Below are 12,133 nucleotides of genomic sequence, written 5' to 3'. Positions count from 1 at the left end.
TTTGGAACCTAAATTATAGGCTTATGAGCAATTTTAATCTTAAACTTGTTTTTTGTGTATTTTAATCCCTAAACAATTACATTCATGATAATATAGCTCCTATCATTAATTTAAAGTTAATGACCATTACTTTAAGCCCCCCTCTCCTCGTCTTTGGAGCCTGAATCAAAACCAGTCAAGGGGAGTGAAGAAGTGAAGAACAAGACGGCGATATGGAGAAAAAAGGCTAAGTCTAGGGCTTCTCTATCTGGTGGTCCTCCAAAGAACAAGGCAGGGGTGTGAAGAAAAGGGGAAGCTAATTGGTTTGAGCTTAATAATCGTCAAATAATTGTTTCAATATTTGTCATTTTGTATAACATAACGATCAAGTATTTATTTACGCAGGCTGCGCCTATTCTTGTTTGTCATTTTTACGAATAAACAAGTATTTAGTGTCATGTATTTGACAATTTATGTAGTATGATTGCTAATGGATTTTCCAAACATAACACTTGCATGCAAATCTAATATTCTTACACTGCATATTAACAGTTCAGGCAATTTTCTTTTTACATCATTTATCTGCCATTCATATCGGAAACAGTAATATCATAAATGGAATAATTTTCTACTATATTATTTGGTGATGTGGCCTTGTATTTTATTGCATTCATAAAAAATGCTGGTTGTTTTGGTTCAGCTAGTGGAATGGTTTCATTAGACAGAAAAGATACCACATCTAACATATCAGGTCTGTCTTTGGCTTGATCTTGCACACAAAGGAGACCGATTTGAATGCACCTCAAAATTTCAACAGTATTTGATGTTCCACATAGCAAGGGATCTACTAGCTGTAAGGCTCTTTCTTCACTCCACAACTTCCATGCCTAAAACACATTCATATTCACAATGTTTTATCAACCACAATTTTGTTCCATACTTGAATGCATATTTGATAAAAGAATATTAAAAGTAGATACTTACATATCCCATGAGATTTAGCAAAAATTCAGAATCAAAACAACCAATGTTCTTCTTGCCACTAATAGTCTCAAGTAGCAACACTCCAAAACTAAAAATATCAGTTTTTGCTGAGACAACTCTATTAAGAATATACTCTAGAGACATGTAACCACTGAAATAATAATAGATAAAAAGAAAGGAAAATTAAACCTTTTATTGTTTTTGTTATATCAAAAATTAAATTGGCAAAACAAGAAGAAATGACAAATAGGAACCATATAAGGGAGGAAATAATAATTTAGGCCCTCGAAATATAGAAATTTTAATCAAATCTAGATCATCATCCTTAATTGAAACACAAAAATTTACCCTTTACCCAAAATTTAGGCCGGAAAACCACTGTGGTGACAAGCCATTTTTTGAATAAAAAAATTAAAAATTTTTTTAAAAAAAGTAATTTGGTCATATCAATACTAATGAAAATGCCCAAGATGTGTGTGAAATTCCTTCACTTCACTGCTTAAAAGGCTTTAAGCTCACTTCGAAATTTACCTATTTTAGACATGGAGTAAATTGTTTGTAACCAAAAATAAGACTATTGAAAATACTTAAGATAAGTATGAAATTTTGTTAAATTTACTACTGAAAAGTTTGAACATCACTTGGATATCAACTTATTACAAACATGAATCAAATTGTTGATAACTAAAAATTATAGACCAATTTCCAAGTGAGGATAACATTTTTCAGTAATGAAATTAAGGAATTTCACACTCATCTTAAGCATTTTCTCAGTCATAACCAAATCATTTGTAAAAAGATTTTTTTTAAAGAGTTCTTTGTCCCCAAAAAATGTCTTGATCATCACCAAGTTTTCTAGCTGTTGGTATCTAGTCGTCAGCAGCTACCCAATGGATCATTGTAGACTGACCCGGCAGTGACAACAAGTCTATGGTGAGGGTATTTTTGGTAAAGGAAAATTTTTTAACTACAATAAAAGGCCATGATCTGTGATTGAAATCTATATAGTTTGAGGGTCAAAATTGCCATTATCATTATTCCTTATATTGTCCTTGTTTGTTATTTTCCTAGAACAAGAATTTCAACTTACTGTGTTCCAACCACTCTATTTGTATTTTCTTCATCAAATTCTTTCAACCCAAATATTCTTGCCATGCCAAAATAAGATATTTTTGGACACATCTCGTGATCAAGTAATATATTACTCGGCTTTAAATCCCGATGAATCACCTTTAATCTTGAATATTTATGTAAATAAACAAGTCCTTGAGCTATGCATTGAATAATATTGAATCACTTTTTCCAGTCCAATAAAATCCTATTATTATGATCTATATCAATATAAGTTAGAATAAGTTAGGAGACATTATGACATATTCATCTCAATAGAAAAACATTATTTGAATTGAGAGGAAAAATTATGCATACCAAAAGTATAGAAGTCCAAACTTTTATTGGGCATATATTCGTATATCAGCATCTTTTCTTCCCCTTCAATGCAAAACCCGTAAAGTCTTACCAAGTTAGTATGCTGGAGTTTAGCAATCAATTTAACTTCATTCTTAAATTCCGTCAACCCTTGTTTTGAACATTTAGAAAGTCTTTTTATTGCTATTTCTCGCCCATCCAATAATCTTCCCTGAAAAATATTCATGTCAAATTGTTATTATCATCTCATTGCACTTAAAGTGAAAAGGGATGAGATCTCAGATTAATTAAATTAGTAGCATAAATATCTTAGGTGTTCTTCGTGTTCCTCTTTTCTCTAATTTTTTCCTCTCATTTTACTTCCGTCTCAGTTTGATGTTATTAGAGTAATACAATATATAAAAATATTTAACCAATACCTGATAAACAGGTCCAAAGCCACCTTCACCTAGCTTATTTGTCAATGAGAAGTTATCTGTCGCTAAAACGATGCTTTTGAAATCGAATACATGTATCTGCCTTGTTTCATCACTTTTATTTAATTTCCCATTGCCACTCACATTGAAGGGTATTGCAATATCACCAATTTCATGTAATAGCTCCTTCTGTTTCAATTTTTGTTGCACTAGTCATGATCAAGTACACACGTAAGAAACCAAGAGTCGGATACAGAAAGAACTAACCTCATATATATTTATATAGGGCACTTAGCTTTCTAAACGTTTTTGCATAGATTATTAGATAATAGACATTGATAATGATTTTTGGGGTCATAAACTTTTAATTTGATATTGAATTTTGGGGTTATAAATTCAAAAGTTATAGAAGAATAGAATGGGGGGGGGCACTGGGAAGAGTGGCATTCTTGAGCTAATGAATAACATAGAACAAAACTCATAGCAGAAAGTTCACAAGAAAAGTTTATGAGAACAATGTGATTCTCAATCATAAGAGAAGAGCATAGTTTCATGCGTACCTTTCAATTTCTTGGTTGTAAAGATCCATATTGCTAAAGAAACCATAGAGATCACAGCCAAAGCTGAAACAGAAGCAACAAGTGGAATAACAAACTTCTGCTTTTTGCATGAATCCAACGAAGAAAGACCAGGATTACCCGCCAGACTAGGAGACAAGACAAGTCAGTTATATTAACGTTAATTTTGATTCACAAAAGGCCAGCCACTATTGGGGGCAAAAAAAAAGGATAAAATGAGAGAAACCTCAATTGTAGAGCTCCACATGACTTTTCCTCAAGAGCCTTAGGAATTGAACCCATAAAATTGTTGCCACTCAAATTACTGCAGCAAAAATTGTAAAACATATGCATTTACTGAGTGAGTATGAAGTCATGAGGGATGTACTATATAGTAGTGAATCCTATACATTGCAATTCAAATCTTACAGGACTCTCAACTTTGGCAATTCAGCTAGAAATTCTGGTACAAGTCCTGCCAAGTTATTAAATGACAAATCTCTGGAACATAGCAATATTCCAAACGTTGAACAAACTTAATACCGAAAGAATTTGTCATAATTAAATCACTCTGTACACAAACTTACAAGGACTCTAACTCTGTCAGCTTTGAAAATGAAGCAGCTATTTTCCCTACCAAATTGGTTGCACTTAGGTTCCTGCTTGAGAAAATCATCCTTGGGATGCTTAGTCATAAACTTTGACAACAATATTAAAAGCAAGTGATATGAAGTTTTAGTACTTATAGCTTATAATAGTTGATAGTTAACTCACTTGGGATGAAATCAAAATCAACTTCATGAATTACATGTTAAAGTGTCAAGCATTGGGAATAGAGGTTGACGCTGATAATAGGTTTAGACCACAGTAAAGAATTAATACTTATAATTTACATAAACTAGCAAGGTGTGTATTTTCCTTGAATTCTCATATATTTTGGCACAATTATACATATTTTGAATAGTCAAAGTAGGAAATTGTGTATATTATTTTGGAAATTTAAATCATGGTTTTATTTTGTTATTTTCAAATTAATTTATTGATATTTTGATCTAAGGATTTGTCGGGACCATTTTTGGACATTAAATGATGCTTTGGAAGGCATTAAGATGAGAAAATATGGTGCAAAGTTTAACAATCACGTTAAATGGGAGAAGTGTAAAAACAGAGCAAAGTCATGGCCAAAGTTGTGACTTTAATCGAAACTTTTGATGCTAATGGCAAAACGTGACGTTTTAATTAGCTGGAAATGTTAGGGTTGCTTATACATTGATTGCCTGTTTGACTTAATTGGGAGGCATTCTTCAGACTTTGAGCCACCATTTGGAGTTTTGTGTTCTAGTGTTTGGGTTTGAGCCACCATTTGAAGCTTTGTGTTCTAGTGTTTGGGCATTGTAAGAGTTAAGAGTAAGGGATTAAAGTTTTGAAGACATTTGAAGCTCTTTTTCATTAGTTTTTTATTCCTCTTCCCTTTTGTTTCTTATATTTTATATGGAATCCAAATATTTTGTGTATTTTTAGCTTGTAGATGATTATGAGTAGCTAAACACTTTGTTTTAAGATTATTTTGAACCCTCATATGGATTAGCACTAATTTTTTCCTCTCTTTCTGTAATTAATAATATATTTGCATTTATTTTACTCTTTTCTTAATACTTCTAAGTAATTGGTTATCATTTAGTTGATTTGTTCACTTATTATAATACTTAAGAGGGCTAACTTGAGTGTGAAATTTAAATAAAATGGTGCAATAACTTGAAGTTTGCATGATGAATGGATGAATGCATGATAAATAATCCTAGATGAATACAAATTTCTAAGGGAATAATACTCTACTCATTTTATATTACTTGTTATGGCCTGTGCCCACACACTACACACAAAATTATAGTACAATTACAAGGACCATTGAATTATTGAAAAATCACTGTCTAATTAAACAAATTAAAAAAAAAAGAAGATAATTCCAGAAGAATGTGGAAGCTGTGAAATCCGACTTGGGATGGCAGTGAAAGAAGATAATTCTAGAATCATTTGAATATAAAACAAAACCAACATATAAATTGGGCACGCGTGTGCACACTCAGAAAATAGTTGATCGAGGAATGGAGAAGCATATATATTAAAATCTCAAAATAATGAATTTGTAATAGTTAGATTCTCGATAAAATCTTATGAAAAATCAATTGTACTTGTTGATTCAAGAGTTTTAGATGTAAATAAGATATTTAAATTTTAAATATAACTTTCAATTTATAGTTGGGATTTCTATTTGTAATTGTTTAAATCCATATTTGTATTTATTTTTTAGAAAATTTTGTGAGGTCCCTAATTGTTATATATACATTTGAAATAACATCAACTTGACCCTGAGACAAGAAAAATTATAATACACTTAAGTAACAAACTTTCCAACGTTTTTGGAATAAGTGGAAATAATGGATCACCTAGTTCATACTCCCTCTAGTCCCTATAACAATGAACATGCAACTACTACACCGGAATCAAGGAGATGCATGTAGATATGTTATGGTTAAAATGTATAAAATATCTCTGAAATTTGAAACAGTTACCCAACTTTCATCACCTTTAAATGTTTAAAATTAACTCTCTAATCTTTATTTTTGTTTTTCTAAGCCCCTACATGTTATTTATTAATTAATATTTGAGACAAGCTCTATTAATAACATAATGGAGTTAAGATCAAAATCCTCTAACCTCTCCTCTATTTTATCTTAATTATAGATACCTCCCTTCTATTTTTAAAACCTATTCGAACCTCCCCTGGTATAAATAGATACAAAGCACAAACACCCTCTTCTATTTAAGTTTTCATTTTCACCCACCCAATCATTATTTGACCATTAAGTTATACATGTTGGACCAAAATACCCCTCTTTAAATATAAATGTTGTCTAAAAATAAATCATATTACTAAAAAAATTAATGCATATTTTTATTTTTAATTTTTTTGTAACAGTATTAAAAACAGAATTAAAAAACTTAGTGGAATAAGGATTTTTTGGATAGAAATAAAATAATTATTTGATATAATAAAATAATAAATTGCTCAATATAAGTTATATTTATTTTTTGAAATTTCATTAATTTTAACAAAAATTTGAAAGTTATTTATTTAAATATCTATATACTAAATTATTAAAAGTTTTAAAAATTAGGAGAGATCGTAGACAATTATATTTAAGGGAAAATTAATAATTTTAAAATTTTTAACATAATTACAAATAAAAAATTAAATATTTTAGAATCTTAAACGTATTAATAATTGGACTAAAGTGTATGTTTTAAAAATAAAAGGGAGGTCTTTGAAGGGGATCATATATAACTGCATTAAAGTTTAAGGGAGTTCTATTTATTTTAACCATAAGTTATTAACTTTATCTAAAAATTAAATAGAATATATAAACTTCTAATCTTATACCCTATTTAAATGAAAAATTTTAAATTTGTATTACATTATCTCTCATAGTAAATGAGTTTAAATAGATGTAATATTAAAAAAATAAAATTAATATTCATAGTCTGCTTTATATTAAGGATCAAAAAATATTTTTAGATGGTGCCATATAATAGAGGTGAGGGAGTTTTCTTGAAGAGTATGTACTTTAATTCAAGAAATGAAATGCTTACAGTGAGATGATCCTTGCGTTGGGGTGATTAATGCCGTAACTGCAAGTCAGTCCGTCCCATGCATATTTCTCCGGAACACACGGGTCACCTTGCCAATCTACTATTTTGTATGTGTTTTTTATGTCCAAAATGGCATCCACTATTTTCACAAACAATAATTAGGGTCTGATAGTCAAAGCCAGACTCATGACACACACACACACACGAGACAGTTGATTGAGGAATGGAGGAGCATACATATATGATATATACATACCATCTGTTGGTTCCGTTGGGGATGCTAGCGGTGATATTAATTTATAAATCTCAAGGGCATTAAGGATTGGAGGAGCATCAGATTCTGATGCTGCCCTTATGCTAAAACGAAGACCATCTTTTTTTGTAACATTAGTTACTGTCACCGTCTTCAAGTATTCAAGAGTTATCGGCTCTGGGAGCATATTTTCATCATTAACAGTAACATCGATGACTCTCTTCTTTCCATGCGGAAGCCACTCAATTTCAACAAAGTGAAAGTAGACATAATATCTGAAAAATCTTTCAGTTGGGTCACTCTAGATAGAGTCATAGTCATAGTCAAGATTCAATGTTTGGGTTGCAGATAACGCCACTTTCAGCGGTAATTTATAAGGATCATTCATGCTTCCAAGATCAATAAAATCGATGGATCTATTGAACCCTTGCCAACCTTTATCTTCAAAAATATCGTCCACACGCCACAGACGATCAAAGATGTCATCTGGAAACCTATTAGATGAATGAATTTGAGAATATCTTCAGCATATTAGGAATGGAAGGTATTCCTTTGTCAGTCTTAACAGGGCAAACATGTATGGTGTCGGTTGTCGGAGTATGGATAATCCCGGATTAACATCTGTCCAATAATTGACGCCAAGGTACAAGTCAAAAGTTGGAGCTTGATTTTTGCCATCATAATTTCCATATGAGAAGAAAGCTCTGATGAGGTAATTGTTGTTTTTGCCCTGTTTTGGTTTTAGGGTGTAGCAATTTCTTTTTCCTGTTGGGAAACTTCTCAGTGTCTTTAGTTGTCTCCCAAAATCATGAAAATCTAAGCCAGGTCTTTCTTCAGCTGCCACCATATTATTTTCCCCTGTTTCTACAAAGCCTATGTCTATCTGAAACGAGATTTCAGTTTGTGGGTTAGTGTATCTATTGCTTATTCCACAGTCAGTGCTTACCCAATCTGTGCGCAAAAGTTGACACAAATTTAGATTTGTTATAGAACTACAAAAAATATGGTTTGTATCATGCCCCAAGAATAAAAGGTGACCGGCACGGGTGCAAACCACTTCACACGTCCCCGTAGGCCTGAAAATAAAAATTTATTCCATTTTAGAAAAGAAAGAAAAAAATTTAATCAAATTATATGAAAGTTATAATAATTTTAATACTAATTATCATAAGAAAGTTTCAACATTTTTATAGAAATTTGGTAGAACCTCCCCTATAACTAGGATCTTTTGAAAATTTTACAATAGAAAAATTTTACAGCTTATAGTATAAATTAGGAGTGTAACTCCTTCCAGCCAGCAACTAGTATACAAATCAAAATAAAGTCTATCAACAATCTATATGGAACAACTAATCTTTCTTCTAAATCAAAATATATAAAGCTTAAATATTGACATCAAAAAGTAATAGTATCAAAAAAAATTTCCACCCAATATAGCCATATTGTCCTTCAGAGGTTAGTGGTGGGATCAGCGTTAGCTAATAAATCTGAGACCAAAATAAATTTTTTCAGTGAATAGCATTCTAAAAATAGAATTTAAAAAAATTAAACTAATAAACTTAAATATTAGTATAAACTAATTGAAAAGATAATAATTCAATATAATAAATTTGTAAATTTGTAAATCATAATCATAACCATAAAATGAGAATAAATTAGAAACAATTTATTCACACATCAATCAAAGTAATATATTTACTAATCAAAACCATGGAAATCTTAAAAATACATATTAGTCAACATTTAGAATTTTGAGAACTCAACAGAATAAGTGACAAATGTAGACACACAGTTCACGAGGGTAAATAATAAAATACGACTTATGCCATAAAAACAAACGTGGACACACAGTCCATAAGAGTCAATAACCAAACGCAACCGAAGTTACGAGACAAATGTGGACACACAATCCACGAGAATAAGTAATCAAACACAACCGAAGCTATGAAAAAAATATAGATACAAAGCCTACGAATAACAAACGTGAGAACAAAGCTCACGAAACAAATTAACTAATTTTTAGCCACGGTGTGCTACGGGTTAATAGAACTATCTTTAGCAACAACGTTCTGTTTAGAATCCTCTTAAAAATCACACTTCAAACATGCGAGAAAAATAATCAGTTTTGAAATACAAATTTACGTTTTAATATCCAACTCGCATGAACCATTTCAAATTTCAATTTAAGACTTGTTAAAAATAATATTTCATAAATAATATACAAGCTTGCATCACCTGAATAATCAAGAATTTCAAGAGTTTAATAACAAAATAATTTTATAAATCTTCAAAATATATTTATTGAGGACATAAATGCATATATCATCATCTAACTATCCATCATTAATATTTCAAAGTTTCAAAACTAATGTAATTCATAAGAGTAAAATATTTCAACAAAAATTCATTAAAAATAAAAATAAATTAAAGGGGATACTATTCACTTACTTGTTAGCGTTTCAAATTTTTAAAATATTCTTTCTTCAATTTCTACCTGCATCCTCCTCTTCTACTCACCCTATAAAGATATAATAATTGAAATTTTAATAGATTTTTAATTTTTTTAACACAATTCCAAATCACCACCAAAATCCAGAATTTTAAAACTAAAATTCATGTTTTAGAGTTAGCCCAAGTATTATCATTCATTTCACTAGTCTCCACCAATTTGTTTTAGCCAAAACAATTTACTTACTTGAGGTAAAATTTACCCTTGGGCTTTACACCAGCACCTTAGGTACATTGATTCCAATCGTTCAATTAAAACATCCAAAATCCACTAATACCCATACAAGTTTCAAGTATTTAAATAGCTACATGCAAACTCATTATCAAATTCTTTTACAAATTTACAAGTTAATTTTCAAATCAATAGCTTCTATACTAATATATTTCTCACAAGGACTAATGAAATTTTCAAAAATATAAAATTAAGTAAAGCTTCTTTTGATAGGGTATTATGTCAAACACCTTTCATTCATTAGTTATTCAAGCTCAAGTCAAGCTTCTTCCTCTTTGATTTCATTTTTCACAATTCTCTAATATATAAAATGAACATTCAGCTTTCTAAGTTCTTTCTCTTTATTGAACAAATCAATCTTAACTTAAAAAAAATTAAATCATCATCTTTCACATCTCACATAGCAATACTAAATCAGAATTTCAGCTTAATATTTAAAATTTTATCTTCTCTGAAACAGCATGGACAGCAGCAAACACACATTAGAATTCTATAATTCCACACCACTTCATTTCCTTCTTTTTCTCTCTTCTTTTCCTTTTCTTTACAGCGCCAAAATTCCATTTAGATCAAACTTCTTCCTCTTTTACACCTATATATATTCGGTAACGTACAGCCACAAAGAAGACAGATTTTTCAGCAATCAACTCCATTCTTCCACCCATTCACATGCACAATAGAACCAACAAATGAAAGAGTTCAAAACTCCTCACCTCAAGTAGCTGACAGCGCATACACAGGGAAGAAGAAAAACGGAACTTACAGCTGAACAGGGGAAGAAGAAGACAGTAATAACTCAGCCTCTAACCCACGAGTTAGTCCTCCCACAGCACCAGACCAGCTCTTCCTTTTCTCCGCACGCACGAACGAAAAGAATAATGGAGGTAGAAGAAGATATGACAGCACCGACAGCGAAGGAAAAAAAAAAAAACAGAGACCAACGGTGAAGTGAAGGACCAAGGACTCACGACGTTGCAGCTAGCAATGGAGGATTACGGCATTCACACCACCGGCGACCGCTGGAAATGAGAAGGAAGAGACGAAGATGCAGATGAGATGGAGACCAGAACCGCACACCCAAGTTTCAGAATTTTCTCCCTTTACTCAGCACCACCGAAACTGAAATAAGGGAGAAGAGAGAGAGAGAGAGAGAGAGAGAGAGAGAGAGAGAACAAATTTGGTCAGGGACGGCATTTTGGTGAGTTTAGGAGAGTTGAAAAAAAAAAATCCCACTTATTTGCATCAGGGCATTTGAACTTGAGACTTTAAGAATCACTAGCATGCACCCTTCTACTCTACCAACATTTTCTATTGTCATAATTTTTGCCAAACTTAAATAAAATATATTCTAAATAAATTATTATATATTTCCTATTACAAATTATTTATTTATTTATTTTATTTTTTCAGGGTTATCACGGTTTGTTTCATATTGATAGAAAGCTTGTTAACCAATGAAAGATACGCTGTAAATAATTTGTGTGCTTAGCTTACCAGGGTGAGAGTCGACGTCGCTGGTGAACAGTTTCCGTCCATCTTGAATAAGGAGAAGTTGGATAAAGGCGAACCATAGAATCCATTGCTGTATCCTCTCCATGTGAGATCTGTTGAATTCTATGGAGACGCTTTCTTTGTTCAAACCAAGATGAGGAACGGTTTTGAGTTATGAATGCCGAATGGTATAAGTTGATGGTGGACATAATTGGTTACAAGGACAACGTTGTATAATTGTTTCTACAACTACACATCTACTTTTATTTATTACTATTTTTTAAAAAAAATACATTGAAATTTCAAATATTACTAATAAGATACTAATATAAAATATTTAATGAAAGTATAATTTAAGAGATATAAATTTTTTTAAGAAATTAAGACTTCCATTAACTTTTTTTTTCTTTTAACTATAAAGTAGTTACCCATGCTCAATATTTTATGTTAGAGGGAGTAGATTTGTAGGAAATCTTCTTATTTAAGGTGGCCTAATTATTACCCATTCTCCTCTGTTTGTGTGTATATTGTCAGATATTCCCTCCATTTTAATTTACAAGATATTTTTTAAAAAATATTTGACATTTTAAAATATAAAACACTTTAAGAAAAATAAAATTTTATTAATTATATT

General features: G+C 31.0%; 1 pseudogene; it reads right to left on the bottom strand.

The window, feature by feature from the left end:
- Positions 1–557: 557 nt before the first annotated feature.
- LOC129289898 (putative leucine-rich repeat receptor-like serine/threonine-protein kinase At2g19230) lies at positions 558–11,605 on the bottom strand (annotated as a pseudogene).
- Between the last annotated feature and the right edge of the window lie 528 nt (positions 11,606–12,133).

This window comes from Prosopis cineraria, unplaced genomic scaffold (assembly GCF_029017545.1).
Source record: "Prosopis cineraria cultivar Desert tree isolate PC_DT_omini unplaced genomic scaffold, ASM2901754v1 PC13, whole genome shotgun sequence".
Classification (NCBI taxonomy): domain Eukaryota; kingdom Viridiplantae; phylum Streptophyta; class Magnoliopsida; order Fabales; family Fabaceae; genus Prosopis; species Prosopis cineraria.
The sequence above is the reverse complement of the archived record's forward strand: the minus strand, read 5'-3'. Positions and strand labels throughout refer to the sequence as shown.